General features: G+C 35.4%; 1 protein-coding gene across 1 annotated transcript in view; it reads left to right on the top strand.

The window, feature by feature from the left end:
* Positions 1-14,319, top strand: part of GPC5 (glypican 5) — a 1,202,777-nt gene that overhangs the window by 1,128,209 nt on the left and 60,249 nt on the right. The window lies entirely within an intron of this gene.

The raw sequence follows: 14,319 nt of genomic DNA on the forward strand, positions 1-14,319 counted from the left end.
ACTCGAAAACAAAGTAATACTTTCTGGATTAGGTATGGAACAAAACCCCAGAGTAGTGAGAACTGTGGCATTAAACTCCAACCCACTAACATTTTGATCCAAAGCAAGAAGAGTTTCTTGTGGGGTAATGAGGAAAACAAGAACCATGAAAATGGTGAAGGATGGCTGCCAGACTCACTGCAGTAGAGGAGCAGCTGAGACCTTTCTGCTCCCTGTAAGGAGCATGAAAACAGCTGTGCGGCTGACTGGAACTTTAGCTTATATACAGATATACCTGAAGAAAGCATAAAAAGCCACCTGGACTGAACTTGGTCCAAATTAATCTCTATTTTACCAACTTCATGCAGGGGAAGGAGCCCTCAGTGAACAATTTGAAACCTATTGCTGGACTTGAAGACGGGGGAATATAGAATTCAGGATAAGCCCCCCGAAAGAATACTCCCAATGGTAGAAGAAAACGACCAACAAAAACGAATTCCCTGACAAAACTGGAGCATGATAGAGGAATCAGAAACTATCTTTAAAATAAGAAAGTTATAATCCCAAGCTGTAATATTAACAACACCTTTTATGGAAAGAATGAGAAATTATTAGACAAAAATAGACATATATCAATCAAGAGGTGGGGAACAAAAAAATTCCCCTCAGAAAACCAGGGAATAAAAAATGTAATTATTAAAGTAAAAACAAATTAAATGCATGTAATTGTATTTACCTTAAATCAGTCAAGGGGAAAACAGTAATTTATAAAATAATGAGTAATTCAGGTAGGGTACAGCAAAAATTTTTTTAATGAAAGACAATTTTAAAACACAGAAAACAGATGGGAATCACCACAGTATTATTAATAGGAGCTACAGAAATGTTTGAATGGTAGAAAACATATTTTAAGTAAGAATGGTTGAGAATTTCCATATGTAAAAAATAACATGTGGCTTTAGATTGAAAGTACATATCTGATGCTAACTAGTATGAAAAACAAATCTGTACCTTGATATTATATTTAAATGTAAAATACTGGAAAGAAAAAGAAGGGACATTACATAATGAGATACAGGAAGAAGCTACTAAAACTATTCCGTTGGTGCAAAAATAATTGCTGTTTTTGCAATTATAATTTTTTAAACCACAGTTACTTTTGCACCAACCTAATATATAACTATTTTGAACTTGTATGCACCTAAAAACATAAGTAAATATATTTTTTAATCATGAAGAATTTCAAAGAAAAGTAAGGACATGCCAATGTCTCCCTCTCAGATAATGACAAGATGTAGAATCAAAGATCAGCAAGGATACAATGTGAAGTTAAAAAAAAAAACAAATGATCTAATGTAAATACAGAAAGATGAATTTCCCAAATATAAAATGTACAGTTTTTTAAATCATACATGGAACTTTAACAAAAATTGGCTACATGCTAAATTAAAAAGAAATATCAATACATTGCAAAGAATGATATCCAAAAGGCCACATTTTTTTACAGTGGTGAGACAGAACTTTTGTAAAGCTTTCTATTTCTATCTTGGTTTCTGATTAGAGGATCAAGATATCAACGCTAATAATAATAATAAATATCAGTTTACTTAATAAAACCGTTCTCAAAAACATAATCAGCAAAGAATTGCAACCTTCTGTAGAATTTATGATCACTTAAAATGTGAACACATTCTCTGTTATTGTACTTTTGACTCAATCTCCATTAACCTAGTTCTCGATTAATTTCCTCATCTTTAAAATAAGGAGATTTAATTACATAACTGTTAGGGATCCTTCCAGTTCAATAATCGCATGATGGTACATCTTTTAATCTTTCGGCTGCTGTATTCTCTGGTTTTATACAAATACTTTGCCTTCCTTAGAGGGTACAAAAAGAAAATAGGCCTCAGAATCAGATAAAACTGACCTTGAGTCATGCTCTGCCACTCACTAGTTATATTACTTTATGTAAGTTATTTATACTTTTGAGCTCAGTTATGAAAGGAAAGCGAAAATAGAATCTACCTTATTTTCAATGACGTGAAAACGTTTTGAAGTTCAATGTTTCCAAAAAAATTTCAGAGCACCTACTAAGTGCTAGGTATTAAATGTGATAGAGAGATAAAGGTATAAACAGAAGATACAGATAAGATAAGATGATAAGATAAAGCAGAGTCTAGACTATGGAATGCATAGTAAATATTAATTACCTCCCTCTCCACTCGCCTTTCTCCCCATCTCTTTTAATAACTCTCAATACTACATCTCTTTCGCCAAGCATTAGCATATCACTCCGCACTACAAGCCATGCTGTTTTACATATGTGACATATGTTACACGGGGAATGCCAAAGAGAACAAGGCACATCGATGCTGAGGAGGAGGAGTCCCCCCTAGAAAAAAGGACATCTGAGGCCTAAGAATACTGTTGTAGACCAATCAAATTTCAAAATCAGACATAGTTTATGGATTTGTTTATGGATATTTGTCAACATCACAAAAGGAAAGGTACTCAGCAATTAGCAGGACAAAGTAGTCAACAAGGCAGGCAACTCTCTCTGCTCTTTGCATAATTTATACTAAATTGATGGAGGCAGGTACGTAGAATGCAACTCTGTTTTGGTTTCCAAGTTTGAACCAGCTATTGAATCATGTATATATATTTTTTCCATGCTGGAAAATTAAATGTTCTCTATATTGAGGATTTTTGGAGTATTTGACAAGGGAAATTACTCGGTTTGCCTTATGTGATGATAACCTACACTAATTCAAGCAATTTTTCTTCTCAGGCTATAAAATTTCAAGGCATTTAGACAGGAATATTATCTCAGCTGTTTGTGGGATTTTCGTATCTGTTTTTAATTTAATCTTTACATTTCATACCAGATATGAAGTACGATTCCCTTGCTACTATTTTTAACCTTTACAAAGTAAAACCTCACTTTCAGATTAGGCTGCAGCAAATATTTTCACAGCATTGAAAAATTTATAATTTATGGTCAGACAATACATTTTGAAATCAACAAACACTCAAAAATTAATTATAAACACACTCTCTACAAAATACTCTAAAAGTAGCTTTATGATTTGTATCTATTAACTGTTCTAAATAAATTCTCATACTGAAATATATAATGTCCTTCACTCTTGTCTTCAAAAAGATTGCATAAAAGTCATTAGAAACAGGTAAATTTGAAAGATCTTCAGAAAAGGTTCTGATTTCCTTAGCAATCTGTTTCAATATTTAGCAAAACTTACCATCATCCTTTCGTTTTTGTTTCAGCAAAACAAAACTCCCTCTTGTATCTAACTTCCCTGTTCCTAGGGTAAATGAAGATCTATAAACTTTAACAATTCCATAAGTGGGAAGGTGGTGGTCCTCATGTGCATTTCAAAAATCATATTCTAAAATCCCTATTGTCCAGAAAATGTCCCTCTCACCCACTTAAAAATCTCAGAATAAGCTATTATGTTCACGAAAACACATATTAATATAAAATGTTTATATGTTACATTGGCAGACTGCTCTCCGCATTCATTCATTCAAAATTATTTAATGCTCACATGAGGCAGACATTATTTAATGCTTACACAAGCCAGACATTATTCTTCATTCCATGACCATATTAACACAGGATAGTCAATCAGATAAACTATAAATTAGTCTCAATTTTTTTTTTAAAAGATAGCACATGCACGTGACATTTTAAAATTTGTAATGAAAAGGGAGGAGGAAATCAGAAATGTTCTAGATCCCTCACATGAATTTACAAGCACAAGACATTGAAAATGAAGTATAAGCAAAATCAGATGAGAAATGCGGGCTGCTAGGTGCTAATGAGTAACAAGTTCAGAGGAGTCCATTCCGTGGGTCTCCAGTTCACAACTGTTTTGACCCATCTTATTGTTGGGTCCTGTAAAAATGCCTGGGTTTGGTTGTTTGCATTGATACTACCATGTAGTCATTCAGAGGAAAGAAACCATCGTGCCCTACCCTACCCACATGTTTTCTAAATGCATGTCAATTGCTTTTCTCCTTTGCCTTTGCCATTTCACTAGATAAATATGCATTTAAATAATTTGTGCTGCCAGGAAAGAGAAGAGGTGGTGGATAAAAATTCAGATGACAGATGTGATCTCTGTTTCAAGTTTCCCATCTCATTATATCATGTTGCTATAATTTAAGAATTTTCCTGCTATGCTATGTTGGCTAGTTTTTACCTTACTATCAGTTTGAGTTCCAGAGACCTGATAACAGCTCTGGATCTTCAATTTTTGACTATCTAAAACTAGATGAACACTCTCTTTTTTTTTCTTCCACACAAGGTGAAAATAACAAAACCATTACTCCTAGCCACGTATTCTGTTTAGAATGTGTTCGTCCTTCTTACAGAAATAAGGGCTGTGTAAAAGCACTGGTCTTTCAACCACTGGTGTTCACTATAGGATGTTTTAAAAATAAGTTTGTATTAACTATATTGGGGTGACTATAGGATTTACATCAATAAACTTTCTTCTCAGAACCCAAGAAATCACACTCCAATCATTCTTCTGATACACACTACGAGGCCTCTCCTCACTTCCTGAGGATGTGAAGTTCATTAATAAGAACCAAACACCAAACTCTCCTTCAGTTACTGGCTTAAGCCTAACCCTAATAACACAGCATGTGGAATGTCTCTTCGTGAAGTAAGTTATGTTAGAGCAATCTGCAGAATGTGAAAGCTCAGCCCAAATTGTCAGTGTCACATGCTGTGGCAAAAGTACGAGTAACTGACTATGTTTCCTATGCTGTACTTTACATCCCCATGACTATTTTTATAACTGCCAAATTGTACTTCTTAATCCCTTTCGCCTTTTTCACCCATCTTCCCAACATCCTTCCCATCTGGCAACCAACTATTTGTTTTCTGTATCTATGAATTTGTTTCTTTTGTTTGTTCATTTATTTTGCATTTTAGATTCCACATGAAAATGAAATCCTAAAGTATTTGTCTTTCTCTATCTGACTTATTTCACTTAGCATCATACCCTCTAGGTCTATTTATGTTATTGCAAATGGTAAGAGTTCGTTATTTTTAATGCCCAAGTAAAATTCAATTGTACATATGTAGTACTTCTTCTGTATATAATCATCTTTGATGGACACGTAGGTTAATTCCATATCTGGGCTATTGTAAATAATGCTGCAATGAACATAGGGGTACGCATATCTTTTCAAGTTATTGTTTTGATTTCTTTGGATAAATACTCAGAAGTGGAATTCATGGGTCATATGGTAGTTCTATTTTTATTTTTTGGAGGAAACGCCATACTGTTTTCTATACTGGCTGCACCGATTTACGGTCTCATCAATAGTGCATAAGGACTCCCTTTTCTCCACATCCTCACCAACACTTGTTGTTTGTTGACGTATTGATGATGGCCATTCTGATAGTTGTGAGGTGATATCTCTTTGTGGTTTTAACTTGCATTTCCTCAATTATTAATGATGTTGAACATTTTCGCATGTCTATTGGCCATTTGTATGTCCTAATCATTAATCAGGTGGTTTGTTTTTGGGGTGTTAGGTTGTATGAGTTCTTTACATATTTTGGATTCTAACCTCTTATAAGATGTATCACTGGCTAATATAATTTTCCATTCAGTAGTTTATCTTTTCATTTTTTTTGGTGGTTTCCTTTGCTGTGCAAAAATTTTATTGGTTTGATATAGTCCCATTTGTTTCTTTTTTCTTTTGTTTCCCTTTTCAAAGGAGACCTACCCAAAAGTATTACTAAGAGCAATGTCAAAGAGTTTGCTTTTAGTAAACTCTGCCTAACATTTCTTCTGGGAGTTTTATGATCTCAGATCCTACTTTAAATCTGTAATCCATTTTGAGTTTATTTTTTTATATTGTTTAAGAAAGTAGTCTAGTTAATTTTTTGCATACATTTCTGTGGTGTCAATTGCCATTTCTCCTTTTTCATTTCTTATTTCATTATTTGGGCCCACTCTCTTATTCTCCTGATGAATCTGGCTAAATATTAATCAATTTTGTCTATCTTTTTCAAAGAACCAGTTCTTGGTTTCTTCGTCTTTTCTTTTTTAGTCTCTATTTCCTTTACTTCCGCTCTAATTTATATTTTCTTCCTTCTAGTCACTTTGGCCTTTTTTGTTCTTTCATAGTTCCTTTATATGTCAGTTTAGGTTGTTTGAGATTTTTCTTGTTTCTTGTGTTAGGCTTGTAGTGCTATGAATTTCCCCCTTAGACTATTTTGCTATGTCTCATAGATATGGGGTCAATATATTTTCATTTTTTGTTTCAGGGTATTTTTTAATTTTTTCTCCCCTTAATCTCATTGCTAATCCATTCATTGTTTAGTAGCATGTTATTTAGCTTCCATGTGTTTGTGTGTTTTTCATTTTTCTTCTTGTAACTGATTTCTAGTTTTATACCATTGTGAGCAGGGAAGATGCTTGATGTGATTTCAATCTTCTTAAACTTATTGATACTTGTTTTGTAGCCTAACATATGGTCTATCATGGAAAATATTCCATGTGCACTTGAAAAGAATGTGTGTTCTGCTGCTTTTGGCCAAAATGTCCTAAAAATATCAATTAAGTCCATCTGCTCTAATTTAAAACCACTGTTTCCTTGTTGATTTTCTGTCTGGATGATCTATCTATTGCTAGATCAATTGGGGGTTAAAGTTTCCTACTATGACTGTAATACTGTCAATGTCTCCCTTTATGTCTGTTAATATTTGCTTTATATCTTCAGGTGCTCCTACATTCGGTTCATATATGTCTGTGAGAGTTATGGCCTCTTGTTAGTTTGATCCCTGTGTCATTATGAAATGCCTTCTTTGTCTCTCATTACATCCCTTCTTTGTCTCTCATTACAGCCCTTGTTTTAAAGTCTATTTTGTGTGATATATGTATTGATACCCCAGGTTTGTTTTTTGTTTCCATTGGCATAAATTATCTTTCCATCACTTTACTGTGTGTATCTTTTGATCTGAAGTAGGTTTCTTGTAGTTAGCATATATGTGTCTTTTTTTTTTTAAGCCAGTTAGCTATCTTATGTCATTTGATTGGAGCATTGAGCCCATTTACATTTAAAGTAATTATTAATAAGTATGCAGTTATTGGCATTTTATTAATTATTTTCTGATTTTTTTTGTAGTTCTTCTCTGTTCTTTTCTTATTCTTGCTCTCTTTTATGTTGATGACTTCCTATAGGGTTATATATGAATTAATTTCAATTTATTTCTTGTGTCTTATAGATTTTTACTTTGTGCTTCATATATGCCAAACTATGTTTATGGCAGTCTATTTTAAGTTGATGACTGCCTATTTTCAAATACATTCTAAAATTACTACAATTTTTAATTCCTCCTCCACATTTATGTTTTTGTCATTATTTTTTTACTACTTTTGTGTGTTTGGGTGTATTTCTTAATTCGTTGTTGTAATTACACATGATGTTTCTATTTTTATCTTTTAACCTTTGTACTAGCTTAATAATTGGTCAGTTCACTGCTTTTATTAAACATTTGCCCTTTTCACTGAGATTTTTTTTTCTTTCCTGTACTTCTTCTTCATAATTTTGGTCATTTCTACTTAAAGGAGTCAGTCCCTTTAACATTTCTTGTAATATTGGTTTAATAGTGATGAATTCCTTTAGCTTTTTCTTATCGGAGAAACTATTTCTCCTTCAATTTTAAATAATTGTTTTGCTGGGTAGAGTAATCTAATTGTAGGTTTGCCCTTCATCAGCCACATTACAGGCACTTATGCCACAACTCATATCAGTTTTATGGCCACCTAATGGGGGTTGAGAATGTTCATTGTGTGGCTCGGCTTAGGGCCACTTGGCAGGAGGTACAATGTACACTGAGGCTGGATTTGCTTGTGCGGGATTTGCAGGCCTTTGAGACAGTCTGCAGTGAAAGCCTAAGGCAGCCACCATTTGTGCGGGGTTACTGGTCTTACCAAGTTCACATCTTAGCCTCTCCTACCAGTATTGATATGGCTTCTTATTATATCCTTATTTATAGAAATTCTGTTCAGTTAATCTTCAGGTGGTTCTCAGTGATGGTTGTTCTATAATTTAATTGTAATTTTGATATAATCACAAGAGGAGGCAATCTCAGAGTTTACCTACTCCACCATCTTGACAGGAAATTCTCCATAATTTTCATTTCTCCATAACTTTCCACTAACTAATGAAGCCTGCACAACTGAGATAGCCAGGCTTCTAGATATATATTGCTCCCCTTTATAAATATAAGAAATATAAGAGGTAGTTCTGAAAAGAAATAGAGCCAAAAAATGATATGTCTATAAGTGGTGAAAGGCCCTATGATAACCTGGAATTCCTGTTTCCCTTAATTTTACAGATACAGAAGCGTCCTAAGCAATGTGATGACTTATTCCATGATACAGTATTAGTTAAGAATGGAACAAGAATTTAATATTTTATGCCCTCAATTATGAATAATATCCTAGGGTGTTTTTTTTTAAATTATTTTTTCCTTTTGAGGGAGGGAATGTCAAATTTTCCAACCCTAAAATAATATTTTTAGTATTCTTTGAACTATTTCTAATTCCCTTAAATGATCTCCATGTTGCTGTAAATGTCAAAAGTTACTATTAGCAGAGACGTCATCAAAATGGCAGCGTGAGGTGAGCCTCTGTAAATCTCCCCTGGAATTTACAACTAATCGAACAACTATAACTCCACAAAGGACTCCCTGCACAGCAGACAGGAAAGACGAAGAGGCCCACTACTGAATTCACCTAAAGGTGGGCGATTCGCACGAGTGGGAAAGGAGAGAAGGGAGACGTGCAGAGACAGAGCCACGCAGGCGCAGGATGCAGACCTAGCTCAGTGCTCCGAGCTCGCTGCATCCTGGAACTACCGCAGCTGCAGGAGAGGGAACTCGGACTGCTAGAGCTCCGCTTATGGCCCACAGGGCTGAGGGGCAGCATATAACACGGCTGAACCCAACACTCACGGCAGAGACCTCGGAGCAAAGACTGAGGGAAGAAGGCTTAAAACGGTGGTTTAAGCCCTCACTGCCGAGCAGAGAACGGAAGCCTTAGGAACTGAGACTAGCCGCCCCCTCCCTACCCTCCTAGATCTCGCCCTGCCCCCACCTGCCCAGTGCTAGAAGTGGAACAGTAGCAGTGTCAGATCAAAAGAACACAATGTTTGCTGTTCTGAGAACTGTGGACTGCAGACACAGATTCACAGCCCAACTAGTTCGGGCAAAGGGGAAGGAGCTGTGGAAGCAGAACCGGCTGTGGTGGTGGTCGCCGCCATTGCTCTTGGCCACCTCTCACAACTCACCCTGACCCTGGCCCCACCTATCTGGGTGGATCCCTGCAGGAGTAAACAGAACTGCTGATACATACAGGCTCTGAATCTGGTGCAGGAAGAGTTTTGGAACTTCAAAAGCTCTCCCTCCACATACCCACATGGACACTGCGTCCTGTGACCCAGGCGAACTACTAACAGAGGAGAAGCCCATCTCCCAGGGAACCCCCCATTGTATGAGAAGCTGGAATAGTGCAGAGAAACAGCACTACTGTGTGAGAGAGAAAAAAAGGCTGCAGTCAGAGAGAAAATAAAACATTCTACCAACAAGTACTGGAAAACAAAAAAAAGACCTCATCCTATCAATCTGTTGCAGAAGCCACTCCTGTACACGTCTAGGAAGAGAAATAATAAATCAGTAATTGCCATGAATAACCAAGGCAACAAGACAGCTCAGAAAGAAAGTGAAAACTCTTCAGAAAAGGAACTTAAAGATATGGAAATATGTGACTTAAATGACAGAGAATGCAAGATTGCAGTTCTGAAAAAACTCTGTGAGATGCATGAAAACACAGAGAAGCGGTTTAATGAACTCAGAAACACAATCAAAGAACAACATGAGCCTTTTACGAAAGAGATTGAAATTTTAAAAAAGAACCAAGTAGAAATTTCTGGAGATTAAGAACTCAATAGAAGAAATTAAGAATGAAATAGCCAGCTTAGGTAGTAGAGTTGACCAGATGGAGGAAAGAATCAGTGACATCGAAGATAGACACCTGGAAATTACACAGATGGAAGAAGAAAGAGACTTGAGACTTAAAAGAAATGAAAGAACTCTACAAGAACTTTCTGACTCCATCAAAAAGAGCAGTATAAGAATAATGGACATACGAGAAGGAGAAGAAAGAGAGAAGGGGACAGAGAATATATTCAACAAATTGTTGATGAGAACTTCCCAAACTTGTGGACAGAACTGGATCCTCGAATCCAAGAAGCAGATAGAACACCTAATTACCTGAATCCCAACAGGCCTTCTCCAAGGCACATTGTATTGAAGCTGTCTAAAATCAACAACAAAGAAAGAATCCTCAAGGCAGCCACAGAAAAGAAGACGGTAACCTACAAAGGAAAGCCCATTAGATTATCATCAGATTTTTCAGCAGAAACTCTACAAGCCAGGAGAGAGTGAAACCAAATATTCAAACTATTGAAAGAGAGAAATTATGAGCCAAGAATAATATATCCAGGAAAGATATCCTTTAGATATGAAGGAGGAATAAAGACTTTTCCAGACATACAGAAGCTGAGGGAATTTTCTAATACACGATCTGCACTAAAAGAAATATTAAAGGAGGCTATTCAACCAGGAACAATTTGTGTCAACCAAAACATAAAAATGGGGAGAGTAAAGGCCTGAACCGGAATATGGGAATGGAGAAAGTAAGCGTGCTGAAGAAAATGGAATACTCTAAATATCAAACTTTCTTTTACATAAACTTAAGGGTAACCACTCAAAAAAAATCCAGAACTGAAATATATACTGTAATAAAAGAAGAAACAGAGGGAAACATCATAGAATACCACCACACAGAAATAATAGACAACAACAAAAAGACAAAGAAACAATGGAGACACAGCCTTACGAGAAAACTAAAGATAGAATGACAGGAAATCCTCACATATCAATAATCACCCTAAATGTAAATGGACTGAACTCACCAATAAAAAGGCACAGAGTAGCAGATTGGATCAAAAAACTAAACCCAACAATATGCTGTCTCCAAGAGACACATCTCAGCTACAAGGACAAGCATAGACTCAAAGTGAAAGGGTGGAAATTGATACTCCAAACAAATGGTATGCAGAGAAAATCAGGTATATCCATACTGATATCAGATGAAACAGACTTCAGGGTGAAAAAGGTAACAGGAGACAAAGATGGACATTTCATAATGGTAAAGAGGACTATACAACAAGAAGACATAACAGTCATCAATATTTATGCCCCCAATCAGGGAGCACCGAAATATACCAAGCAACTACAAACAGAACTAAAGGGAGAAATTGACCAAAACACAATTATACTAGGGGACTTAAATACATCATTGACAGCTATGGATAGATCATCCAAACAGAAAATAAATAATGAAATAGCAGCCCTAAATGACACATTAGATGAAATGGACATAATTGACATATATAGAGCACTTCATCCTAAAACATCAGACTATACATTTTTTTCTAGCGTACATGGAACATTCTTAAGGATAGACCATATATTGGGACATAAAATCAGCCTCAGCAAATTTAAGAAGATTGAAATCATACCAAGCATATTCTCTGATCACAAGGTTTTGAAATTGGATATCAACTGCAAAAAGAAAGCAGGAAAAAACAGAAATACATGGAGATTAAACAACACACTTTTAAAGAAAGACCAGGTCAAAGAAGAAATTAGAGGAGAGATCAAAAGATACATAGAAACAAATGATAATGAAAATACATCCTACCAAAATTTTGGGGATGCAGCGAAAGCAGTTTTAAGAGGGAAATTTATATCATTACAGGCCTATCTCAAGAAACAAGAAAAATCCCAAATAAATAACCTCATGTTACACCTTAAAGAACTAGAAAAAGAAGAACAAATGAAACCCAAGGTCAGCAGAAGAAAGGAAATAACAAAAATCAGAGCAGAACTAAATGAAATAGAGAAGAAAAAGACAATAGAAAAAATTAATGTGACAAAGAGCTGGTTCTTTGAAAAGATTAACAAAATTGACAAACCCTTGGCTGGACTCACTAAGATAAAAAGAGAGAAGACACTAATTAACAAAAATCAGAAATGAAAAAGGGGAAGTCATCACAGACACCACAGAAATACAAAGAATCATCCAAGAATACTATGAAGGACTATATGCCACCAAATTCAATAACCTAGAAGAAATGCACAAGTTCTTAGAAACATATAGCCTTCCATGAAGAACTGGAAAATCTAAACAGACCAATCACCAGTAACGGAATTGAATCAGTCATCCAAAACTTTCCCAAAAGCAAAAGTCCAGAACCAGATGGCTTCACTAGTGAATTCTACCCAACCTTCAAAGAGGATCTAATACCAATCCTGCTCAAACTCTTCCAAAAAATTGAAGAAGAGACAGTACTCCCTAACTCATTTTATGAGGCCAACATTACCCTGATCCCAAAACCTGGTAAGGACAACACGAAAAAAGAGCACTACAGACCAATATCTCTGATGAATACAGATGCAAAAATCCTAAACAAAATTCTAGCAAATAGAATACAACATTGCATTAAAAAGATTATTCATCACGACCAGTGGGGTTCATCCCCGGGGCACAAGGATGGTTCAACATCCGCAAATCCATCAATGTGATACATCACATAAACAAAATAAAGGACAAAAATCATATGATTGTATCAATTGATGCAGAAAAAGCATTTGACAAGATACAACATCCATTTATGATTAAAACACTTAATAAAATAGGTATAGAAGGAAAATACCTTAACATAATAAAGGCCATATATGACAAGCCCTCAGCTAATCTCATAATTAACAGTGAAAAACTGAAGCCCTTTGCTCTATGTTAAGGAACACGACAGGGCTGTCCCCTATCACCTCTACTTTTCAACATAGTGTTGGAAGTCCTCACCAGAGCAATCAGGCAAGAGAAAGAAATAAAAGGCATCCAAATTGGGAATGAAGAAGTTAAATTGTCACTCTTTGCAGATGACATGATGCTATATATAGAAAACCCTAAAGACTCCACCAAAAAGTTATTAGAAACAATCAACAAATACAGTAAAGTTGCCGGCTACAAAATCAACGTAGAAAAGTCCATTGAGTTCCTATATACTAACAATGAAATCTCAGAAAAAGAAATACAAAAAACAATTCCTTTTACAATTGCAGAAAAAAGAATAAAATACCTAGGAATAAACTTAACCAAGGATGTGAAAGACCTATATGCTAAAAACTATAAGACATTTTTAAAAGAAATTGAAGAAGACACAAAGAAATGGAAAGACTTTCCATGCTCATGGATTGGAAGAATCAACATAGTTAAAATGGCCATATTACCCAAAGCAATATACAGATTTAATGCAACCCCCATCAAAAATCCCAATGGCATTTTTTAAAGAAATAGAACAAAAAATCATCAGATATGTTTGGAACCACAAAAGACCCCAAATAGCCAAAGCAATCTTAAGAAAAAATAACAATACTGGAGGTATCACACTCCCTGACTTTAGCTTGTACTACAGGGTTACAATAATCAAAAAAGCATGGTATTGGCAGAAAAACAGACACATAGACCAATGGAATAGAATTGAGAACCCAGAAATAAAACCACATAAATATGGACAGATAATTTTTGACAAAGAAGCAAAAAACATACAATGGAGAAAAGACACTCTCTTCAATAAATGGTGCTGGGAGAATTCGATAGCCATGTGCAAAAGAATGAAACTGGACTGCTATCTGTCACCATGTACCAAAATTAATGTACCAAAATTAATTCAAAATGGATCAAAGACTTAAGCATAAGATCTGACACAATAAATTGCATAGAAGAAAACATAAGTACTAAACTTATGGACCTTGGGTTCAAAGAGCATGTTATGAATTTGACTCCAAAGGCAAGGGAAGTAAAAGCTAAAATAAACAAATGGGACTATATGAAACTTAAAAGCTTCTGCACAGCAAAGGAAACCATCGACAAAATAAAGAGGCAACCAACTGAGTGGGAGAAGGTTTTTATAAACAGTGCTTCCGATAAGGGGCTAATATCCAAAATATACAAGGAACTCATGAAACTCAACAACAACAAAAAAAAACCCAATTGGAAAATGAGCAGACGACCTGAAGAGACATTTCTCCAAAGAGGACATACAGATGGCAAACAGACATATGAAAAAATGCTCAACATCACTAATCATCACTGAGATGCAAATAAAAACCCCAATGAGATATCACCTCACCTCAGTCAGAATGGCTATCATCAACAAGACAAA

Source organism: Rhinolophus ferrumequinum, chromosome 4 (assembly GCF_004115265.2).
Source record: "Rhinolophus ferrumequinum isolate MPI-CBG mRhiFer1 chromosome 4, mRhiFer1_v1.p, whole genome shotgun sequence".
Lineage (NCBI taxonomy): Eukaryota > Metazoa > Chordata > Mammalia > Chiroptera > Rhinolophidae > Rhinolophus > Rhinolophus ferrumequinum.